Source organism: Phyllostomus discolor, chromosome 1, assembly GCF_004126475.2.
Source record: "Phyllostomus discolor isolate MPI-MPIP mPhyDis1 chromosome 1, mPhyDis1.pri.v3, whole genome shotgun sequence".
In the NCBI taxonomy this organism is placed as follows: domain Eukaryota; kingdom Metazoa; phylum Chordata; class Mammalia; order Chiroptera; family Phyllostomidae; genus Phyllostomus; species Phyllostomus discolor.
This window is the reverse complement of record NC_040903.2, coordinates 88,607,118-88,631,539: the sequence shown is the minus strand read 5'-3', so window position 1 is coordinate 88,631,539 and position 24,422 is coordinate 88,607,118. Positions and strand designations below refer to the sequence as shown.

At 37.2% G+C, this 24,422-nt stretch overlaps 1 protein-coding gene, 1 long non-coding RNA gene and 1 pseudogene across 3 annotated transcripts in view; 2 read left to right on the top strand and 1 right to left on the bottom strand.

Moving 5' to 3' along the window:
* PPP3CA (protein phosphatase 3 catalytic subunit alpha) overlaps nucleotides 1-24,422 on the bottom strand; it is a 312,840-nt gene that overhangs the window by 252,406 nt on the left and 36,012 nt on the right. The gene's annotated exons all lie outside the window — the stretch shown is intronic.
* Nucleotides 9,890-11,805, top strand: LOC114492342 (annotated as a pseudogene).
* Nucleotides 16,018-18,340, top strand: LOC118500598. The gene is made up of 2 exons (XR_004903171.1): nucleotides 16,018-17,609; nucleotides 17,905-18,340. It is a non-coding gene; the product is annotated as an uncharacterized LOC118500598 (long non-coding RNA).

Sequence of the window (24,422 nt, the reverse complement as noted above, 5' to 3'; positions counted from 1 at the left end):
GTTTTTAATTTGACATTTAACAGGTCAATACCATAGGTTCAGATGACAGCAAGCACTGGGACCCCCAATATGGCAGCTACTTTGTGCTTCAGTTTCCACGTCTGTAAAAAGGGAGTGCTGGCTAACACTCCTGCCGTTGCCTTTAACTGTAACGTTCTAGGATTTCCTTCCATACGGAGTTAGTAGGTTTTATCAGCATATGGAATAACTACGTTAATTTATACCAAAAAGGTAAATAGGCTCATATGAGTGAATTAACAAAATTAAGAGTATTTTAAACTTAGAAAGTCAATGATTGAAGAGAGAAAGTATTTTAAGTAATGCGGTAGACAATTTTGAGGATTTCTACCTGGCTCATACTTCCTTCTCCCCAGAGAACTATCCTCAGCACTCCTACACGTACACTGTAATTCTTCGACCCAACCGACAGCTCCCTGATTTGGGAGCAGACACCAGACCCAAGCAAGCTAAGGCAACCAGACTGTCTCTCTTGGGAAGCTGTCATTTTGATCTAATAAACACAGGGTGGGCACCATTAGCGTCCGAGTCGTGGTAACAGCAGCCCTAAAGAGGCCACCACTCCTGTTTCTAAAGACCCGGGCGCAACCCTTGGATCCGGGGGCCACCATGGCTCCGACCTACCCTGCTTAGGACTGAGGGCTGTAATTCCCACAATTCCTTTAAATACTTACATTTTGAAGTTTAAACTAACTAAAACTAAACAAATCAAAAAATCAATTCCTTAGTTGAACTCACCACACATCAAGCACCCAATAATCACATATGGCTATTGGCTACCATACTGGACAGCCCAGATTTAGAGAACATTTGCACCATCAGAGAGAGTCCTAGTGAATAATGCTGCCTTGGACCCGCTAATGAACTTCCACTTTTCTTAAGCTGCTAGGATCAGGACTTGCTTTGTTTTATGGGTATACGTTTGCTTTTTATTTGTTTTATACTTGCACCTATAAGGGTCTCCCATAAATGATCTCTGGGTACTCTTCATGGTCCTAAGCCTTAGAGTTAATGTCACTTCAAAACTTAAGTTTACTACACATCACACCTAGACTCCTCCTGGGTCACAGAATCACGGAATTTAAGAACTTGGAAAAACCTTACCACATATCTAATTCGATTTCCTGTTTTTTACACATGAAGTAATTAAGACCCAGAAAGTGTAACTTGCTTTTGCTTCTGAACAACACTTAAAGTTGGTGTAATAGGTTATTTAAAACAAGATAAATATGATACCAACTAAACTGTAATACACACCATAACTCTGCAAATCTCATGATTACACAAGTAACCAAGCATGAAGTTTAAATATTTATTTACTCACCAAGCTGTTATTACACCAACTCCTTCCCACTCCCCACCCCTACCTTTTTTTTCTATTTACTTTGTAAGGTACATTCTCCATGGTTACCATTGTTTTCAGTGTCATAGCTCCCCATATCTAAAAGGCACAGAAAACATTCTGTACTTTCAAACTAGGGAGCAAATACATTCTTTATTGTAATTTTTATTTTTCACTAGAACCTTTATGTTCAAATCTGCTGCATGATTAGTCATCTGTACAGATTGAAATCTGGATAGCTGAAGATGTTTTTATCCAGGAGCTTTTAAACAAACAGTAACCAAACATAATTGAAAACATGTGGATAAAAATATCATACCTATGCATCCATAGATCTAAACTTGTTAAAGCAAGTTCTCAGGGCATCTTCATAAAAAGCATGTTCTCTCTACCCCGCCCCCCCCACCCCGAAAAAAGATGTCTAAAACACAATCTAAATACTAACTGCAGACAAGGATTCTGAAGCTCCACCATACTCAATGTCTCCCATCTAACTACACTGAAATCTGTAATTGCCTATCCAACAGAGAATTTACACATTGCTTTCAGGTAAATACAGAATTCAATATTTGTGCAATGTTAATTCTGACTTAAAGAATTATTTCTAAACAATGCTTATACTTAATTGCCTTCCTGAGGTCAAGTGCTGTCCAGTGTTTGAGTTTGTGACCTCCCAATACTGATTTGCATCTACTATGACTAGTCTATAAAGAAATGGAGTAAAATAGTTATGACCTATGCATATATACCACTGCAGACCCATATTTTTCTGTGGCTTTTTCTCCTTAAGAGTAAACAAGCAAAGATTTCCCTCTGCTCCTATCACATCACATAAACCAGTGTTCCAAATCGTCTGAAACAATGACACGCATTTCAAAAAATTAACCGAGACTATTTTCTTTTCCCTTCCCTTTCAAACACCACACATAACACACACACACACACACACACACACATACACACACATATTTCACATAGTTTCTAACACATACGGGTGTTGGCCCTTCCTATCTCAAGGAAACACTTCTCCCAAGCTCATAAAGCATGACCCACAAAGTCAACAAGGGGAGGTCCTGCACTCCAAGGCTCTGTGCTGAATCGTGCCAGGAATCAATGGCAGTGTGAACAATGGAAAAGCAGTCCAGGGGCACAGCCCAACACCTTGCCTTCTTTCATCAAAGGTTTCCTCAGATAATTTGCACTCCCCCAAAAAAACAAGCCCCGATGGGTTAGGTCAGTTGGTTGGTATGACAGCTCAATCAATACACCAAGGTTGTGGGTTACATCAACCAATGAATGCATCAGTAAGTGGAACAACAAAATTCATATTTCTCTTTCTCTCTCCCCCTTCCTCTGTCTAAAAATCAATTTAAAAAAACAGCCTAAATTCCAGCATTGAAACTCTACAGCAAAAACTTAACGTTCTTTGGAGAAAATGTGGTAAAGCCAGTAAGTACATCTGAAAGTAAATGAACACAAATGCCAGCCACAATCTTGGCACAGCTCTCCCTCAGACACGGGGCTCCTCTGAAACACCTGCACACACCATGGAGGGGGACCACAAATTAGTTAGATCATAAAGTTTGCACCTGGAACTATTTAGAAAAATCTTGGTTTCTTATGAATGGAAATCATGGAGCTATTTTAATAAAAGTTGAACCACTGATTAAAAAACAAAAACTTCTTTACACAGTTGAACAAGCTCCCTAATCAAACTCTTAGCATCTGTAGACCTTACCTTCACTTAGAAATGGAACTGTAAATACTATTACAGGCTACTCTCTACGTGTCAGAAATGTGTCATCAGCTCACGTTAAACATTACTCCAATATTGATTAGTTACACGAAAGCCATAAAAACTTAAGTGTAAGAGATTCAGCGTCAGCAGCCCCAGTTGGTTGTAACAGGCCAGAAGAATCTGGAGACCTACAAAAGGAACCTGGCACTTCAACAAGGTCTGTGTAAGTGGGTCAGCTGTCACCTGTGACAGGGTTCGCCCTCTCGAAGGAGAGCGCATTAGCTGCAGCAGTCCAGGATCAGTTTTCAACAGCTGGGACTTGAACCTTTAGGCTTTTAAAAGTCGTTGGCAATTTCTTTTTCCGAGTGGAAAACATATTTTTCTCCCACAGGTTTGAGGCTGTACCCAGGGGAAAATGTATGTGTGTATAATACTGATATACCTTTTCTCTTAAAATAAGGGGCAAGAAGGACTTTAAGGCTGTGTTTACTAAATTACATTTAATATTTAAAGATTAAATTAAAAGGTCATTCTCAAATCTGTATTTCATTTCTCAAACCCAGCAACAGCAGGGAAAAAATAACTACTAACAGAAATACCTTTGCTAATTTATCTTGTTTTAGCAAAGTTTAAAACTTTTGGAATGGCCATCAGCTTCACATCTTTGATTACTTTACACATATTTAAATATACATATTCAAACATCGAAACACAACTGAAAAGTGACATTCATTTTTCTATACTCCCGTTAATGTATACATCTAGTACTGTACCACCAAAAGAAACAGAGTTTAGAGTTTTTAGGAAGAACTGATGCTGACCTCTTCATGACAGAGATCGTGTTTTGAAAATATTCAGCATGGAAACACAAGGTTCTAATCAAAACAGTGGCAAAGCACTTTTCGTCAGATATGCAGTCCAGCTTACAGGGTCAGAGTATGAAGCTCAGACGCCGCGGGCTCCTGCCTACTCAAGCACACACACAGTCTTCTGCTTAAAGGACCCACCATCACTCTGCATCCACAGCAAGGAAAGTGTTCACCACTTCAATTAGCACATGTGGATTTTTTTTTGCCTTCTAAAATACGTGGATCATGTGGTATCAAAAAGGAAACATAATAGTAGCTCATTGTCTATTAATTTCTCCTCCCCCTGTATAAATTGATGTGGGGGAAACGGCTAAATGTATTTTACAGCAAACCTATCCAAAGACAAACGTTAAACTAATTTTGCTCATCAATGGTTGGTGACAAGTTCCACGCAATCTCAAAAAATGCAAATGATAACAGTTTTCAACAGCACAGCCAAGGCTGCCTTGTACCTTTTCCCCTCCTTGCTGGGACTGTTGAAATCAAACAGGTTAAGGAGATGGTCACCTTCAAGAAAGCCCTTTGCCCTGCCAGGATGAAGTCATGCCAGCAACCAAAGTAGAATCTGTTATAAAAATAGGAGTCTCAAGAATCCAGGGAAAGCAAAGCACACTGTGCAGCCAACAGTTCACACGGCCAGCAACACAAAAGAGGTGATAGAAACTTCAGGCTCTGTCTGAAGGAGCTAAAGAATTAACCTCTCCTACCATGTTCATCAGTTAAAGTAAGAAGTCACTAAAATGGCCACATGTTAGGCTGAAAAACCACAAGCAGATTATTTGGTGTTACAGAGTCACAGGTAAAAGACATTAATCATCTAGGTTTTTACATGTCTTAGTTCATACATAAAAGCCATTTATTCTACTGAGATAAAAAAAAAAAAAAGGCTATCTACTCCCCCCAAAAAAAACTGTAAGGCTGCAATATGGAATACTAAAAATAAAATTAATTACTCTTATTATTAATCTTATCTCAATTTTCAGTCACCCTAAAGTCTAACAAACTCATAGATGACCACAATTTTTTTAGAAAAAAGAAGAAAGGAATTAGTATCAAAATACCGCTAACAAAACCAGAAATAAAGTTAAGGGGTTTACAGAAGTCTAAAGTATGTTGGTTACAAAGGCATGATGATGTCTGTGAGGTAGTAAAAATATTATTTGTATATTTAAAAAAATAAAGGAAGCAGCTGTCTAAACATTTTAGCTTTTTCCCCCCCAAAAAATGTTTACACACTGCTCTGAGGATAGAAATAATCCACTGTTCTGAGGAAAGCAATAATCCGGGCTGAGTCACTGCTTTAACCCACCAGAACACATAAACACAACCACAAAGGCCTGCCTTGGGTCCCCTTCTCTTTCCACTTTTTGATTCGAGGTACTTCCTCCCAACTTAGCTGCAAGAAGGAAATCCTGAAAGTGACGGTCATAACCAAGTATCTGTCACTCCTCATATGTGCATAGAAAAAGAAAATTATTACTTGCCTGCTAGTTCCAATTTAAAAAAAAAAACAGACCTGAGAATGCTATCTTTTATAAACCACCATTATAAACTTAATGCCAATCCAATTTTACTAAATATATATGTGTTGTATACATATAAAGACATATATAGAAAAACTTATCAATTAAAATTACAGCAAAAATACCTCCAATCTAGAATATGCATTTTTGCATATTTCCTTCATCTTTTTGTATCAGACTATACATTAATCATGTAACTGCAGTCATGGCTCGCTGCCTTATAGTTTTCTAGTATGCATTTTTACTTATCACAGACGTTTCAATATGCCCACATATTTGTGGTTATAATGTCATTAAGAATTTCATAATATTCCACAAACTAAATAAGCTATTCATTCGCTGGACTGTCCAACCCTGCCACCTCACAGGACAGGCTTAAGGTGGAATCACTCTCATTTGGGGCAATCATACCTTCCATTATTCTGCTGTCAGCCCCAGAGGGGGTTTCCCATTGTTACTCTCCCATTGTAGCCATACCTGCAACGAGCAACTTCAGGTAATACAGCTCCCTTTCTAAGTTAGATAATTTCTTCCTAATGAGTCAATGGTTGTAAACAATTTTTTAGTAATTATAATGTCTCACTGCTTTAAAACATGTTTATACCCATTTATAATATCAAGAGTAGTAAAATGAAACAAAACATCCAGTAATGATTTCAGTACTGAGACAATTCTGAGGTCAATTTTTTTAAATGCTCTTAACGTTTTTTTACATTTTCCCATTAAATGATCTGTGTTTCTAGGTAAACTTCGAATATGTATCTGCCATGGTGCAGGGCAAAATCGCTACTCTCCCAACTCCTCAAACCTTCTCTGCGATGCCTGCTCTATTAACAGTTTTGTGGGTGTCTTTTCATCCTTTTTCTTTTGTATATATAAGCATATATAAATATATGCAGGATTTCTAAACTTTTCTTTCACTTCATGATGCTAAATCTCTCCTTATTTCCAATATGAGCTCATACTGTGACTTCTATGAACATAATATAACTTATAAAATGATTCTGTCTCATTCAAATATCACTTGATTCCAGTTATACATTCAGTTTAACATTAGCTCCTAGTATTGTATTAATGTTCAGTTAACTGCCCCTCATGGATAACCTAAATTAAACACTGGGATTGTGAGTGTGTGTGTGTCTGTGAGTGTGTGTGTGTGTGTGTGTGTGTGAGAGAGAGAGAGAGAGAGAATTACCTTCCTAACCATGTTGAAGACCACTACTAAAATGGGCTTGCATGCTCTAAGATCATGTTTCTGGGGTGGTACAGGGAACCATTTAGGAAGGAAGTTAGCCTGACACCAGAAATGTGTAACCCACGTGTGATAACCAATACTTTATACTAGTAATACTGTACCCAGCAAGACAAAAGATAAAAGTGACCTACAGTTTTTAAAGAGATGAATGACACAGTTAGAAGTCAGTAAGAGTTCAGAGAAGATAGCAAAAATCTTGAAAATAGTGGAATTTCCAAAGGGTGTTGCCAATTTGATTAAGCTATACAACCTGCTGTGGAAGGAACATCATTTTTGTTATCTCTGTACCAGTTCGACAACCTGCTGCTGCAGTCTCAGGCATCTCCTTTGGTAACCCCTGCCTCTCCTGTGAGCAGCCATACAATCAAGGTGGACGCTTCAACCAAATTAAGCCACTCCTCCTGCATGTGCTGCCCCATTACTGTGTCTTATTTTTAACAGCACTATCACTATCTGGTGTTTTAGTATTTACTTATGTAATATACACCCTCCCCTCCAAGAACGTCAGCTTAAGAAAGTAAGGACACTGTCTCTTCATTCTGCCATTCCACTAATGTCAACAATCATTTACTGAGCATATGCACAGTAAATAAAAGGGATGGAGTAATGATGAAAACAGGCAAAAACTGGTGCCCTGCTGCAACCTGCATCCCCACAAGGAGAGACTATCTACTACAAGACTGAAATAGATAGTGTGTCAGAAGGTAATGTGTGCACTGGAGAAAAACAAAATAGGGAGAAAACACAGAGGGCCAGGGTGAGAGTGAAGGTGTGGGGGTGCAGTTTGAAACACCACCTCCAGGCTCTAAAAGAGAAGGTGCAGCAGCCGGTAAATACTGGTTTGTGGGATGAGTCCAGAGTGACCAAAGCCAAATAGCATATCCCAACTCCCTGGATACAGTGATTGGTTCTGAGATGTGCAGATAACAAGATCAGAGTCATTCAGATACAAGAGACTTTGGCACAGGCTAGCTCCAAGGTATTTGGTGTTATAACGTGTGAGGCTTGGAGAGACTACAGCCCTTTTGCAATCATGAGAATAAAGTCATCATGGGTAGGAAGGCAGAGCCCAAGATAGCAAAAGGACTGTTTGACTGTCTGGTTCAAAGGATGTCTGAAGATCTGTCCCTTGACTGGTCTATTCAGTTACTTAGGACAATAGTAACTAAATCCTGTTACTTAGGACAACTAACTAAATCAGCTCTTCTGTGTGGGGCAAAAACAACTCCTTGCTTTGTTTTCACTAACAGGAGTTCTCTTGGGGCCATTTCCTCATTTGGAAAAGTTAGAGTTGCTGCTGTGGTGTTGTTTAATCCACTCTGAACCTCATTTCCTAGTGCCCATGATCTAAATGGCAACATGCATTCCACTATTATATAAATCTAGCACAAACCGTCTTCCCGGCACATCCTGTTCATCAGTATGACCTTGTGCAGGTTTGGAATATTTCCTCTACCTCCCTTCCACTCCCAGCCTCAACTTTCTATCAATCCATATCCATCTCCTACTCCCCCCTCTTCTTCACACCATTTCGCCAATTAACCCCTTCATTAGTCAGACAGTCATGGGATCTAACATGTGTAGCAGGTGAGGTACTGACAGACCCACAGAGAATGCAGGCTCACAAGCACAATGGCGTGTAGGAGGCAATGGCAGTATGAAGGGTAAGGTGATCAAACAAGTCTTCAGATGGCCCGCCACTTCCCTCGCCTCCTCCGCACCGACTGACAGTATTGTCTTATATATACATGCCCCCAATATCAGAGTTTCTCTTCCCTAAAAGGTTTTACATCCTTGTGAGCAGGAACTGTGTCGTTCCTTCATATTTCCCAACTTTCTAGCATATAATAAACAATAGAATTCCAATAAATGTCAATTCCAATATGGGTGTTTTGTACTCAAACTTTGAGAACCAGAGATGTTATTTATAGTCCTAGTTAAGTTCCATGGTTTTTTGACAAACTCCTCATTTTACCTTATCTGTTTTGACAGCTGAAAGCTTATCAGAGTGCTCATCCTAAACTCCATCAGGACAGACACCTCTTCCCATGGCATCTATGTCCATGTGCCCTCAAAATCAGCCTCTTCTTTGTGGATTGAAATAACTTTCTGCTTTGCTCTAACACATGTTCTCCTAGGGGCCAAGGAGATCATTATTCTAGAGCATTTCACTTTTGGGTGCTATATTCTGGAGCCACTATGCTGTGGCAATCAAGTAGAGAATTTCCAATGCCACAACACTCCTTCAATTTAGGAAAAAATTGAAAAGAATGATGAACTAAGTGGAAGGAAGTACAGCTTTTAGTCCTTAAGACAAAGCAAACAACAATTACCTTAAAAAAAAAAAAAGAGTACACATCAGTAGGGAGTGGCGGGGGGGAGAGCACAGTATGTTCCTGAACAAAATTTTCTGAATTCTTAAAAGCTATGTGGTTCAAAGAAGAAAAAGTGTTTTTCTCATATGATGAATAATGAATCTAGTTTTATTAAAGTGTATTTCCATATGAAAATCTCATGTATCATACCACAGATTTTAATATAGTTGAAACCTTTTCCCAAATCTATGTGGTCATTTAAAGGCTATGATTTATAAGTATGACAGATCAAACTTGCTAGCCATATTACCCAAATCTAATGCACTATTTCAAAATGTTATATTAAGAGTTTGGTGCATTACAGGTTTTGTTGGCTATGGGAAGGGGGCGGAGAAAGAGAAGCCACGTTTACAGTGTGGCCTGTGGGCAAGTGCAGCCCGAAGCTCAGGGCAGGAAACGGGCTTGTCTTTTCTCCATCCTCCTCCCACCAGCACTCTGTGTGCTCCTCTCTTCTTCCACGGCCCCAGTCCCCTTTCCACCTTCCCATGTGTCCCCTTTTCCATATGACAATTTGGGCAGCTATGGACTGCCCAGAGCCTGACACAAGGGATAAAACAAGCTCACAAAATCTTCACTCTTCAGACCTCCAAGGGATACCAACCAACCCAGGCATGGCTGAGTCCTCTTAAGAAGGGAAGGAATGCTGGTCATGTTCTCTTAGCAGTACCTGCTCCTACCCCAGTACACACCCTTGTATTTTCCCGGAGCCAGAGGGTGCTCCTGTTCCCAACCTGCACATCTGCAAACATGGAATGGCAGAGTAGAGCTGCTTCCATCTCCACCTTGGCATGTAATTAGTGACCTTGGGCAAGTCACTTTGACTCCTTGGGTCTCAGATAATCCAAGCAATTGCTAGGTCCCTTGCATTCAATTTTTTTTATTCCTATTTGTTAATTATTCCTACAGATTTGCTTTTATTGCATTTGCTTATTTGTTTTATTAGGTCTCTGTTCTACTCAGTGAGGGCTGGAACTGTATTCATATCTTCAATTGCTAGCACTGGGCCTGCCAGGCACCTAGGGGCATTCTGTAAATGTAAGGAGAATGAACATACATAGATAGGAAAATCAGTATTTCAACATTTTTAAAGCAAGCCTATTAAAGCAATAGGGCTATCTCTTTTGTGGTGCCTCGGGGGCCATTGGCTGTTTCAAGGTGAAGATGAGTATCTCTTTCCCAGCCACTGGTTGCCAGAAACTCATTGAAAGGGACAATGTACGCAAACTTTGTGCCTTTGATGAAAAGTGTATGGCCACAGAAGTTACTATTGATGCTCTGGGTGAAGAATGGAAAGGTTCTATGGTTCAAATCAGTGGTGGGAATGACAAACAAGGTTTCCCCCTAAAGCAGAGTGTCCTGACCCATGGCCGTGTCTGCCTGCTGCTGAGTAAGGGGCATTCCTGTTACAGACCAAGGAGGACCAGAGAGAGAAAGTGCAATCTGTTCAGGGTTGCATTGTGGATGCCAACCTGTGTTCCCCACTTGGTCTTTGTAAAAAAGGGGGAGAAAGACACTCCTGGTCTCATTGACACTGCTGTGCCTTGTTGCCTGGGGCCTAAAAGAGCTAGCAGAATCCACAAACTTTTAAATTTCTCTAAAGAAGATGACATCCACCAATATGCTGTGAGAAAACCCCCCAAACAAAGGTAAGAAACCTAGGGCAAAGAATCCAAGATCTAGCATCTTGTTACTCTATGTGTCATACAACATAAATCCTGGTGTATTTCTCTGAAGAAACAACATACTAAGAAAAATAAGGAAGAGTCCACAGAATATGCCAAGCTTTTGGATAAAAGAATGAAAGAGGCAAAAAAGAAAAAAAAAATGCCAGGAATAGATTACCAAGAGATGTAGGCTGTCCTCGTTGAGACCTTCTCCCTCTAAGTCTGAATCCAGTCAAAAATGAGATTTTCTAAGAGTAACAAATAAAAAAGATTTTTTAAAAAAGCAAATAAGGAAAGAATGATCTGCTTTTTTAAGTTCAGCAGTCACTAATTAACTATGTGGCCTGCTACCTACAGGAAGCAAGCATCTTTGAAACACTGCATCACAAGGAGTAAAAGAAAGTAGTGGTTCTCAAAGATGAAATGGAGTGGGAATAGGAGTAAGGTCATCAGATCCACTTATAAAAAGCACTGACTAGAGCGGGCCTCTAAGAACTTTTTTTGAGGAAGGCATCTCCTCAAGTAATTCTGAAACACTGATGCCTATCAACACATCACCATCAAATTAGAGAACCATTAAGGCCCCCTTCCAGCCTTAGCAATATGTTTTAGATATCTACCAAATTTTACCAAATCTCTATCATTTCTTCAGGTCTACTTCAGCATTATACTTTTATATCCAAATGTTTACTAGATGCTATAATTTTATGCCCTATATGTGGCTAACTTCAAGTACTTCATTAGGGGCTAAATTTTAGTCTCTAAAATGACCATTTGCTAAGAGTATATTTCATGAAATTTTAATAAAAAAAATAAATACATTATATATGGCAAGAGAGAAAGAAAGACAGTTCCTTCCATCTAGAGTAGGGTTTCTGCACCCCGGCACTACTAGCACTTTGGGCTGGATAATCCTTTACTGTAGGGGCTGTCCTGTGCACTATGGGGTGTTCAACAGCAACCCTGGCCTCTACTCACTAGATAGATACCTGTACCTGAGCCTTACCCCTAGCTATAACAACAAAAAATATCTCCAGACACTGCTACTGCCCTCCCCACCCCCTACCCCACTGGAAACCACTAGGGGAATAACATTAAACATTGAAGTAATTTAACAATCTAGGTTCTCAGGATACCAAACATCCACCATACATAAGGTAGGGTTATGCTACCAATAGGCAATTACTTAAGGGAAAGAGGTACTTATATAAAAGAATATTCACTCATTTGTTGGTGGTTTAAAACACTTTATGAATAATCAGACACACGAGCACATACATGTTCTAAGACTATTAAGGAATTCTAAGTAACAGTTCCTGAACATTTCTAGCACTTTCCTTTTGGAAAACTGGACGCCCTCATTCAGAATCTCATTGCAGATCTTACAATTTAAGACCACATCTATCTACACAGAATAAAACAAAGTGGAAACTTGGCAACTGTTTTGATATGATTACTTTGTTTCAAACTTTTCTCTTTGGGAAAAGTCTAACTTATAGCTTTTTGTAGTCAACACTAATTAAATTAACCAGATAATTAGAAAATCTACAAATAACTTTTTGCCACGTAGCCATAATCTACTGTAATAATTTAAAGATGTTCCCATCTATTCCCATGAGTCCCCTTAACTGGAGTTCTAAATACCAGGGGAAAGCGAAAAAAGAAAAATCACTCGAACTCTGCAAGTCTAACACTAGAGAGGGGGATCTTTAGCTTTTTAATGGACCAAATGCAACATCTTATGAACTTTACATAAACTTCTTTGCAATTATAAGGCCTCAAGAATGGTTCCTTCTCATTGAGATTTTCTTTGTAACAGACTGAACAGAAGCAAAGTTATTTCTTATTTCTAAAGAAATACTATATCTTTTGAGTAAAATGTGTCAAAAAGGCAAACACACTGACTATTTAAGCTTAAAAAACTAATACCGTGCATTTTAAAGATGTTTTTATGTGGTAGCATGAGAGGAATTTCCAAACTTGGTTAAGAATTACCAACTTTGTTGAAGTGGGTACTTTCTCAAATAAATTTACCTGATTTCAATTAAACTTTAAATAATTTAAGATCCTAATTTGTCTCATTCACAGTAAAAGATAGTTAACCATTATCAATAGGCTAATGTATTTGTTTCTACAATCAAATATAAGCATTATATATGTATAAATTTTTAAGTGCATTATTCATCTAGATTTTAACATAGTCCACATTTCTCCCAGCACTTACTTTTGTTCATTTTACTGTTCACTAATAGCAATGTAAGAAAGCTAAGGAGGAATAAGAGGAAGATGAATGAACTATATTCATTACATTACAGGTTTTAGTAAACCATTTCACCTTCTTTTTTTTGCTTTAAGTTAAACTCTTCAAAAATAATCAGGAGGTAAGTAGAGTATATGTATTCTCTTTTTAAAGATGGAATCCCAAATGTCCCTATCACTCCTATATATTGTGGAGACCATTTCATTTTATAATATTTAAGGATTTTAATCACAGGCTTATTTTCCTGAGATGTTCTACCAATTTACTGTTTGTTTCCAAATGACTTTTTTAAAAAATGAAAGATAGCTTTTCTAAAGTTTATTTATTATTGTAGACATATGTAAAAAACTTACATTTATGCATAGGTGAGTACCAATGATAAACAATCATATACCTAAAAGATTTAAAATTACAGCTGAAGTTAATCAGTAACTCATAATGAAACACTGGTAAGTCATTTAATGTGTCCTTTATGGTTCCTTCTGTAACAAGTCTGCAGTCAAGCCACATTGAAAATATTTTAAGTTAAATAAGAATACATAAAATAACAATATATTTAAAATATCCAGAGCTTCTTTAGAAAAATTTTACTATTTGCACAATTAAACACAGTATCATTCTAGGAACTTATAAGCTCACATCAGAGATAATAAATGAGGTCTGTCTGGAAAAAGTCCAGCCACTGTTAATGTAACAAGAACGGTTTGCATGACATCAATGTAACTTGGCAGCCAAGAAGAGTGGACTGGAATGTACATGTGTGAACAATGACGACTTCACTGTACTAGTCAGTGGGGAGTGGGCATGTGTACTGTGTGTCTATCATATTCAAAATGACTGAGCAAATACAGCAATGAATCTGCATCAAATTGTGTTAAGCTTGAACATTCCTCCATGGAAATTATTTGGATGATTCAGATGGCTTGCGGAGATGATGTAAAGAGTGCAGTGCAAATAAAAGTGTGGCACAAATGCTTCAAAGATGGTCGAGAACCTGTTGAAAGTGATCCATGTTCACTTTCGCTTGCTGTAGGAAGGCCTACAACGAGCACAATATCTGAGGAAGTTGAACATGCATGGATTGCAATCAACAAAGATCAGCGACTGACAGTGCGAGAACTAGAAGCCAATCTGGGGATTCCAAAAACTGTGTCCCAGATATTGACGCAGGATCTCTGCATGAAAAGTGTCATGGCAAAACTTGTTCCGCAACTTCTGCTGCCAGAGCAGAAGGAACATCATGCTGCAGTTGCTAATGACTTGATTCAAACCGCCAGCAGTGAACCAGATTTGGCCCCTGCTACTTCTGGCTTTTCCCAAAACTAAAATCACCTTTGAAAGGGAAAAGATTTCAGACCACCGATGAGATACAGGAAAGAACAACTGGGCAGCTGTAACCCACAAAGGATTTTGCAGAGTTTTGAACAGTGGAAGAGACACTGGGTGAACTGTGTGAGGTCGCAAGGGGCCTACTTTGAAAGGGACTGAGGTGCCATTTTCCTATGTATAATGTTTCTTCTATCTTGTATTTTCTTCAATAAGAAATGTCTCTCTTTTTCATACTACATGGCTGGATTCTTTCTGGGCAGACCTCGTAATGACAAAAAGAGAAATATTACACATCGCTGCCTTCCTTGTTTTCTCATGTTGTATATTCTTTGTAATCAAGTTTGGTTGCCTTCTGTCAATGACACTGGCAAGTAACAAGTTCCCTGTGCCATCCTAATCTTCTCTAATCGATTTCTTGTAGAGTTTCAATGGGACTTATTCAAGGTAACAAATAGTGCAGATTTTAGCACAGTGCATAACACATAGTAAGTTTAACTATAAGCTTCCATTTCAAAAGGCATGAAGCAAAACTAATCATCATCACACTTATTTACCATATCCAAAGTTATTACCATGTGGACATCATGAATTGGCTTCGTAATCCAGGTCACTGCTTAACCAGGATAACATCAGCAGACCGATAGAAGGTGATTGAAGCTGACCCAAAGTCTTTTAAAAACCATACAGTTTGACTATGCAGACGGAATACTGGCCAACTGCCTCCATTACCAGAAAGGGGTACGCACTGGATGATGAACCCTGGGAAAGGCCATAGCCCCCACCTGCATAACCAGATGGTAGCAGATAATCTGGACAAAACCCACCGTAACAGAAGCCTCTACAGCATTTTTTTCCCCTGTTTTTTGTTTGTTTGTTTGTTTGTTTTGTGCAGGAATATTGGTATGGGAAAAGAGGATCCCTTTCCCTAAATCTTAGATAGGGAAGGTCTGCTGCCTATTGCTTCAGTCATTTTTAAGTAAAATCATGAAGGAAACTTTGCTTGATTGGTTTTTCTTGCCTCATCATAATGTTTTGGTGAGAGCTCCTTCCATTTGAAGAGTTGAGCCATTTTTCACTTTTATCACCAGCACTTCAGGAGTGAAAGCACACTGGTGATGCAAAGCTCTTAAAGGAACTGTCTCTGCTCACACTCAATAGGGTGCAGAGCAAATCCCTGCTGGGTATTCTCAGCAGAGACAAGCCAATTCCAATGCATGACTCCTGAGGTTCCTCTCAGTTCCAAAAATCTAGGATTCTAGCTTTTCCCCTCTAGATCTTAAAACCAACACAAGCAGCAGATCACACATCTTGCACACCAACATTACAGAAAGGTGACCCCCAAACAGATTCAAGAGTCCCTAAGGTGGAAACCAAAGTCAGTCAACACCACAAAGTCTCCTTAATCCCTTTTCAACTGAATTGATGCAAAGAAAACTTCATTCAAAATCACCCCAAAACTGGCCATCCTTCCCTACATCTAGTAGGGATCTTTTTTTTTAATTAATTTTGCCTATCAGAATTTTATAGTTTTGTCTTCTACATCTGTGAAATGCTAGAGGACAGAGACTTGCTACCCCATTGTTAACAAGCATAGAGTAAACATACATAAGTGATACTGAGTAAACGATTGATAATTTCTATTAGAAAGAAGTCCAACTTATTTTCATCAGGCTATAAGCATTAGAGTCTCCTTTACCATTAAGAACAGGCATCCTGCACACCTCTGAGGTTACTTTAAAAGGCATTCTTTTAACACTTTTATGGAATACCTAAGTCTATCGTTTATCTTTATGTACACATACTGTCATAATTTGGTACGTGTCAAACCCTATACTCGTCGCATTGTGTCGAAGAAAATGATTTGGCACTTAGCACTTGCTCAGCACTCATCACACTTGCTAGAACTTGTATGAGTTATGACACCTCCCAATAAGAGAACTGCTTCATCACACATTGCTTGCAAAATTTGTTCGGTATTCATTGGTTTCAGCACTTGTCACAAGTTCCAGGATGAATTAACGACGAGTCCTGAGGTACCACTGTTTCTCTATGTGCCCAGCTCTGTGCTTGGCACTGGGTTTGTAAGTTTAACTAAGATAATGGTGTTTGCCCTCCAGGAACACAATCAACAAAGGAGGAGGGGAAAAAGTAATGTAAAAAAACAGTATAACAACATGGTGACCACTATTTCAGAGAAACTTATGATTTGGATCATAAGGACAAATAATCTAAAATATTACCAATTTTATTTAACAGAATCTAAGATTAGTGTACCTACACATTAAATATTTCAAGCTATCAAGTCAAACTACTCATAAAAATACTTTGTACCCAGAAGATGTGAATTACGGTAACATTATAAAACATGGTGCACCAGAAAACCCATTGGGATCAAAGACTGACAAAGTAACACACCTTGGCTTAGGTTTTCCTGACACATAAAGGGAAAAAATCAGATCAAAAGCATAAACTGTGATGACAGTCTCCTAGGAAATAGGCATTAGTGTTACCACAGTGATGAAATATTTTCATTACTTTTTAAGTTAATTTTTAAAGTTACTTTATGCCACATAAGATAGTACTTCATGTAGAGGTCTTAAATGTTATTCAAGACTACTGTCTATCTGCCTCCCCAAAAGTTAAGAAGAGTATGTGAGTAATTCTGGGTTCTCTCCATACTAAGAATATCATTGTTTCTATCACTATTCATAGATAATTTGATGGTTTAAAGAAAGACAGAATAAGTGGGAAAAACATTAAACAAATTATCTCAATGTTAGGAAATAATTTAATACATAGGATCTTACTTTAAACCATTTCAAAGGTCCTTAACAGAAGTCATCATCATTCATCATAAACAGAATCATTTTAAATACCAACATAGAAAACATATTTATGTAAATCCTTACCTATAAATTTATATTTATATAAATTTGTTTATAAAATATGTCTCACTTATATAACTAAATACACACACACACACACACACACACACACACACATACACGACATAAAACAAGCACTCATGCCTCCAAATGTCCAAAATTTACTGGGACTAAAACATTCAATTCATTTAATATCAAAAACAACATGATACTCTCTGATTATTACACATTAGCCCCCAACTCAAATATGTCCATTGAAATCAGTGTATAACTCATCCAATTCTCTTGATCATTTTTCATCCAAGTAATGCAACCTCCATGTTCAATTCTAGGTAAAGTAATCCTGTTTAGGTTTTTTTTTTTTATGCTAGTCTATTTTATTCTTTTTTCTTAATCACCCTTTTTTTTTAAAGATTTTTTTTATTTTTTATTTTTTTTTAGGAAGGGAAGGGGGGAGAGAGAAAGAGAGAGAGAGAGAGAGAGAGAGAGAAAGAGAGAGAGAGAGAGAGAGAAACATCAATGTGTGGTTGCTGGGGGTTATGGCCTGCAACCCAGGAATGTACCCTGGCTGGGAATCGAACCTGGGATACTTTGGTTCCCAGCCCGCGCTCAATCCACTGAGCTACACCAACCAGGGCCTGTTTAGGTTTTTAAAGGGTGGTTTATGCATTTCAAGTTACCTTTTACTTTTTTTGCATATTCAATGATATGATGCTTACTCCAAATAACATGATTAATTAAAATACTTATATTTTTAAATATGTGTGTATATGAGTGTGGGTGTGTTTAAATCATATATGAGCTCAAAGAAACCCAGCAAATAATGGTCCAATTAAAATAAATATGCAAATAAGTAATTTATACATGTTTTCTACAATTCATCCATTTAATAAAGCTTAGACAATATCCCAAAGAAATTCCAGTGTGAAGGAAAAAAGGAAAGCAAAGCTACCCAGCTTTTACAAGGGTACACCTTGTTTCTAGATTAAAATCAACCTGGTAAAGACTACCTAAACCTCTGAATAATGTTTGTTACATGTATGAAAATAAGGAACTATTAAGTAAAATGTAGAAATATTATAGAAAAAGCCCTACACTGAAAGTAAAGAGATGACTCTATTTATTCATTTATGCCAGAAATATTTCCCAGTATGTTCTCAGCTCCGTCATTAAGCAGCTATGTAACCATGGACAAGGCATTCAACATAGTTTGAGCATCCTTAAAATGCAGTTGCAGCCTCATCTTCCAGGTCCCTCTGGCCCTTACACCATGTATGAGAAGAGCAAGTTGCAATGAAGTATTATTGTAAGCATCTTAGTATTACATAACACCATATAAGCAAAGACAAACTTTCCTAAATTAGCATGTTACCGCAGAGTAATAAGTAATTCTTGATCTGTATGGCAGTTTATTATAGAAACTAACAAGAAGACAATTAACAGAATGTTCCATCTCTATCATTACCATACTTTTTTTACACAGAACTCCAAAGAACATAAAAGTACTAACCAGCTAATTCTCAATATTATCATGCCCACTTGACAAAAAGAGAAGTTGAATCTCGGAGCGACGAGAGTAATTTGACCCTTTGTCAGCAAGGCAGGGCCTAGTATGACAAGTCAAAAGCTGCTGGCTCTCTCTCAGCCACTGCCTTTCAGGAGCAAGGCAGTAAGAACCTCTTGGATCACTCTAAGGCAAAATTATAAACTACATGCAGGAAACAAGTGGAAAAGTATTTAGTTTGAGTGTTATTCAAAGCTACATCCCTCTTCAAATTCCACCCTTTCATTAACAACCCTGCAAGGACATTTCATAATCAAGCAGGGTTTCACTCTCCCCTGTGAATATGCCAAAATGAGAAGGGAGCTTCATGGCAGAATCTATAGTTTTGTATATCTGCTTCTAAATTCAGTAATAATTTGTTCACAAGATGTATAATTCTGACTTGTTTCAAAATAACATTTTCTGAAAGTAAAATGGTCAAAATTTCTATTTAAAAGTTTACTGGTACTACTAAAATTACAAATGTAATAAAGACTTACATTTCTTTTACCTCTGCCTCTCCAACGATCTAACAATGACCCACCCTAAAGAAAATACCCATATTTTGACTAATGTATACATTTTACAAATGTATATTGTACATTTTATAGAATAATTTTTATTACCAGAGGAGATATATAATACATGATCATATATTTATATATACACAAATATCTGCAATTTCCATTGTTCACTTTAAAATATGTACATTTTTCCAAGTGTATAGCCATCTACCAATTACTTTTAACACAACTGTATTATATTCCATACTTTAAATATACCATATTTGGTTCAAAACATTGGCACTGATTTTTTAACATATAAAATACATTTTTCAACAATCAAGTTATATTAACAACATACAGGTCACAAACAACAGACATCCCTGTACTCTATCTTTATGTGTTGTTATTTTCCATAGGATGGATTCCAACAAGGACAGGTCCACTGTGATGTACTGTTTAGGTGTAGAAAATTCACACTCTCATCAAGAGAATATAAAAATATCAATTACCCCATATCCTTATTAACATTACACCTGGTAAGTCCTTGTAAGTTAACCAATCTTAAGAGATAAAAATGACACCATTTTCATTTGTGTTATTCTGACTCTCAAGAGCTTGAGCACATTTATGAATCTTCACTGGCCTTATCTGCATTTTACCTGCTCTTCATATCCTTTCTAAACTGTTTTCTTTTTCTTTTTATTGGTGTATTGAAACCCTTTATACAGTATGTTAATTTGTCTACCATATTGTTGTAAATATTTTTCTGTCTTTGTTTATGCCATCATTTGCAAATGAGAATGTTTTACTTTCTATGCAACCAAACCTGCAATTTTTACATTGTGAATCAAAGTTTCTTAGCAAGCTTATGAAGGCCACCTTCATCAGGATATTTTACTAATATTGTTTTCTCCTCATATTTTTCACTTAAGTTGTTTTTTAGTTTTATTTTGTTGTTAACATATTTGGTATCTGTCTTTATGATGTCAAATAAGGTTAAAAGCTAAGCCATTTAGTCTTTTAATAATCCATGCTTTTTCTACTTAATTAAAATATAATTTTATCAATTAATTTCACTAGAAATTAATGTACTAGAACCTGTTTCTGGACTTTGCTTATTGGCACTCACTTCTGTGCCAATAATGCACTGTAATTTATGTTTTAATTCTGCTATAAGGACAATGTTCTCTTGCAGTTTCATTTTAATTTCTATAGATGAAAAAAACTTTCACTTATGGTTTTTAAAATTAATGCAATAAAAAATCTAAACATAGAATGTTGTATAGGATGTTCAACTTTCTCATCTAGATAAGAAAGTCACTGATCAATCTAATCTAAAATCCTCATGTAAGATTTTAAACAGTATTATATTTAAAAATAAAATATATATTTCCATAACCTAATAGGTTTTAACATAAAAACTTACAACTTCCTCAAGTTCTAAACTCTATACCCATTTATTTAATTTGCCAACACAGTAATTAAAGAATATGAAATAAAAATTTATCTTTGACCTTACAGTTTTTAAATAGGCAAATAAATTGAAAAACCTCTAATAAACGTTCCTTATTTTTATATGCTACAATTTATATGAGGCTGTCTAACTTTAAATAGGCCCATTGGTCTGGCCCAATTTAAGAAAAACATTGAGGCCATTGAAAATTAACTGAAATGTCAACCCACTTTAGAAGAAAGCTATTAGTAAAACAAGGGTGAAGTTACAAGCACTTGTGAAAAGCACAATAAATAAACAATGAGCCCCATTCAAAGATACTGGGGAGAACTTCAGGCTTTGCAGAGTTAGAACAAGAGACAGCAGAACCAGTTTCCACAAGGGCAAGAGTTTGTTTATTTTATTTTGCTTATCTCAAATCAGAGCAAATGATGCCAGTAGTTTGGAATGGCTCAAAAAGGTTCCTCAGCATCTACTTGAGACTACAAAAGGTATTATTATTCTTTACTCATCTTCTACCATTTTCAGTCATATTTTTAAGAGGTGATCAAAAGAAAGAATATTTTCTAAGTTAAGGTTTATGGAAATAGTATGTTTCACACCTCAGAAAAAATGTGAAATGAATTTAAAGGGCTACTTTTAATCATAACTGAAGTTTTCTAAATAATCAACAAGTACTGAAAACTTGAATTATAATGATCTGTTTCCATTATTTAATTTGAGGGCAGGCTAACTGATGAGAAAGCCTAGAAAATGCTTCTTTTAGAGTATAAGTATGAAGGAAAAATGATAACAATCATCCTTTTTTTCATATAAAAGGTAAAAGGTAATTGTATTCTTTTGCTGGGATAAAATAAAATTCAAAAACTTCTATTCAAGTACAATTTCAGAATAAAATCCTTTGTCACAATTTTCCTACTTCAAAAGCACCAAACAAAAGCTTATCAAAGGTTTGGAGGGGTTTAGAAAAAAAATCGATGATGATAAAGTTTTTAACTTTTACACATATCTTCTTCTGGCATCTAACAGTCATTAAACAAACATATCTATCCTAACAAACATATAGTTTTCTAAGTGTTTTTCAGAGTTCACAAAAATGATCATATATAGTCAGTCAATCTTAAAAGATGGAACTACATCCACCTTCAGAACCTGAGAACTTTACTACCAATTAAGCTAGTTAATTTCAAAGCTTTTACCACGTTTTGAGAGCACAGGATTTACTAGACAAGTAAATTTAAATGATAGATTATTTTTTTTCCAAGAGTACAGTTGTTTCCAAGGAAAAAGTTTTAGCACTTCATCCCAAAAAAGAGAAAGAGAATGTGCATTTCTTTCATAAGCTGATGAGGCAGTCCACAGCAACTACAAGAGGTTAAATTACAAATTCCTTAATGCAGGAAAATTAGCTCTTTGTCACATCCTTGAAACACCTATTGTTTGGTTAGCTCACCCTGCAAGAGGTTTCAGAATCGGTTGGCTGTCATTAATCTAATTGCATATTGGGCTAGCTAATTAGAGAGGGCACTTTCCTGTTTAAAATATACTGCTTCAGGTGTGGCTTGAATTAGTAGCCAACTTTCACCCCGCACCCCAACTCACTCCAGAATCAGCCCTCTGTTTGGAACACCTACCACTCCACTGTTGGAATGCGGCCTGCCTCCTCCACCTGACCACGGAGGTTCCCTCTCAGGAAAGCCACAAATTGCAGTGCTCAATTTCAGCCAACAGAAGAAGGCATTTGGAGGTAAAGCCAAAATGAGGGTGAAAGAAAACTTTCCACCAAGAAACCAACAATAATAACTGATATATGAATTACTTAAAAAAGAAACAAATATGGGCTGCATACCCACTACCATCCTCACTTCTCAGAATAAAGAGAACACAAAAAGGCTCATATTCTGACCCGAGAGAAAAAGTGTTCAGCAAAAAGCAAATCAGAAAGTAAACAAGCTGAGCTACAGACTTTTCTCCTTGCTCTAAATTTTACTGTAATTCTGAAGACGATGTACCAATCCAAATCCGGTATTTTATACGGACTGCTTATTTTTTGAAAGTGTACTCTCATTTCTTTTGTTTGTTTGTTTGTTTTGCTGTTATCATCTCCTTTAGTTTGAGATGTGAGAATTATGGCACAGCTAAGCAAGACAAAACCTGGTTCAGGTCGCAGAGCTGGACCAGGAATGCAAGTCAAGGTTGGTGCTCTTTCCCTCCTGATTGATTGACCTCTGCTCCATGAGCATTAGTTGAAGATCCAGGTGACCACACCACCTCTTCTCCCTCTCTCTGAAGTTCTGGTGTTGTCAGTACGCTAGTTCTTCCAAACCACCAAGTAATTTTCCCCAGCAAAACACGCTACACTTAGATCCTGCTGTACATTCGAAGAATCTGAAATAAAATTAAAAGAAATCACTGCCCTAATTTCATTTTAAATCAAAGAAAACCAGATTCTGTTGGCATATTGTATTATACAAATGACCTGGCAATATATGGAAAGCAAGACCATCTGAGGGCAGAGTTCTGCCTTGTAAACTTTCGCTCCAGTCAATGGTGTGATCACAGCTTTGCTTTTCCTTAGTCCTAGGGAATCTGAACACAGAGTATGTTGAAATGAGGATGAATAATTCCCATATTTTCACTGTTTCTGGGCTTTTACCTCTGCAAAACAATTCTAAGAATGTAGTTTGGCAGCACAAACCAAGGAAACCAGACAGGTCACCATGGTTAGCTGACTTATCGACTGAACCTTCTTTAAGTCCAACATTAATGCCTGCAGATAGACAAACCAACTCTCTAAAAAAAGTTTTCTCCTAACAAATGACTTACCTCGATTATGTGACAAATGGTGACTATCTTGATTATAAAATGTAGTTATAACCAGCAGTAGTAAAAAGGTTAAAACATGGTCAACTTTTTTGGTTGGAATTTACTCTTACATTCCTAAATCTACCAGATGTGCCTTCCGGCCAAGCCTTGGACACTAGGTGCCTGGTATGTGAAGCCTTCCTTAGGAGCAAAAAATATGCTCGATGTTTTTTCACAGACCAAAGTAAACAATGAGGTTATAACTGAAGTATTCGCTGCCTTTTTTTTAAGGACACACTTCTTCTGAAGTCTTATTTATACTCCAATTCTATGGTAAGTTCATTTTCATTAAAGGACTCAGCCGCCACTTCAAAGTACGAATCCTTACTATGAATCTACTGAATCTGTTATCCAGAAATAATTAATGGTAAAGCACAAAAACTGAGTAATCAAGGGAGAATTTTGTAATTGTATCTCACAGTCTTTGGCCATTTCATTACTGGGTGTGTCCCAAACAACTCCACAGTACACCTTGGAATAGCTTCTGTGCACATGGGACATGGACTTCCATTTGTGCTCTTAAGTTAAGACCCATACACCTAACAGAGGGCCTGGAATGTGAAATTAGAAGTTATTTCTCAAGAATTTAATGTATTTTCCATATTCAAAACTATTCATGCTATGTAAACGGAATTTTAAAGACTTGTTTTCTTCCAAGGTGACTATACCCGAGCCAAAGAAATCCTCACTTTCAAAACTATGATTTCAAACACTCTACAGAAACCTGACGCCCATGTCACCACTGCAGTCTGTGCAGTGCACTCCGGCTGCGGTTTTGTTACTGTGACACCCACCAT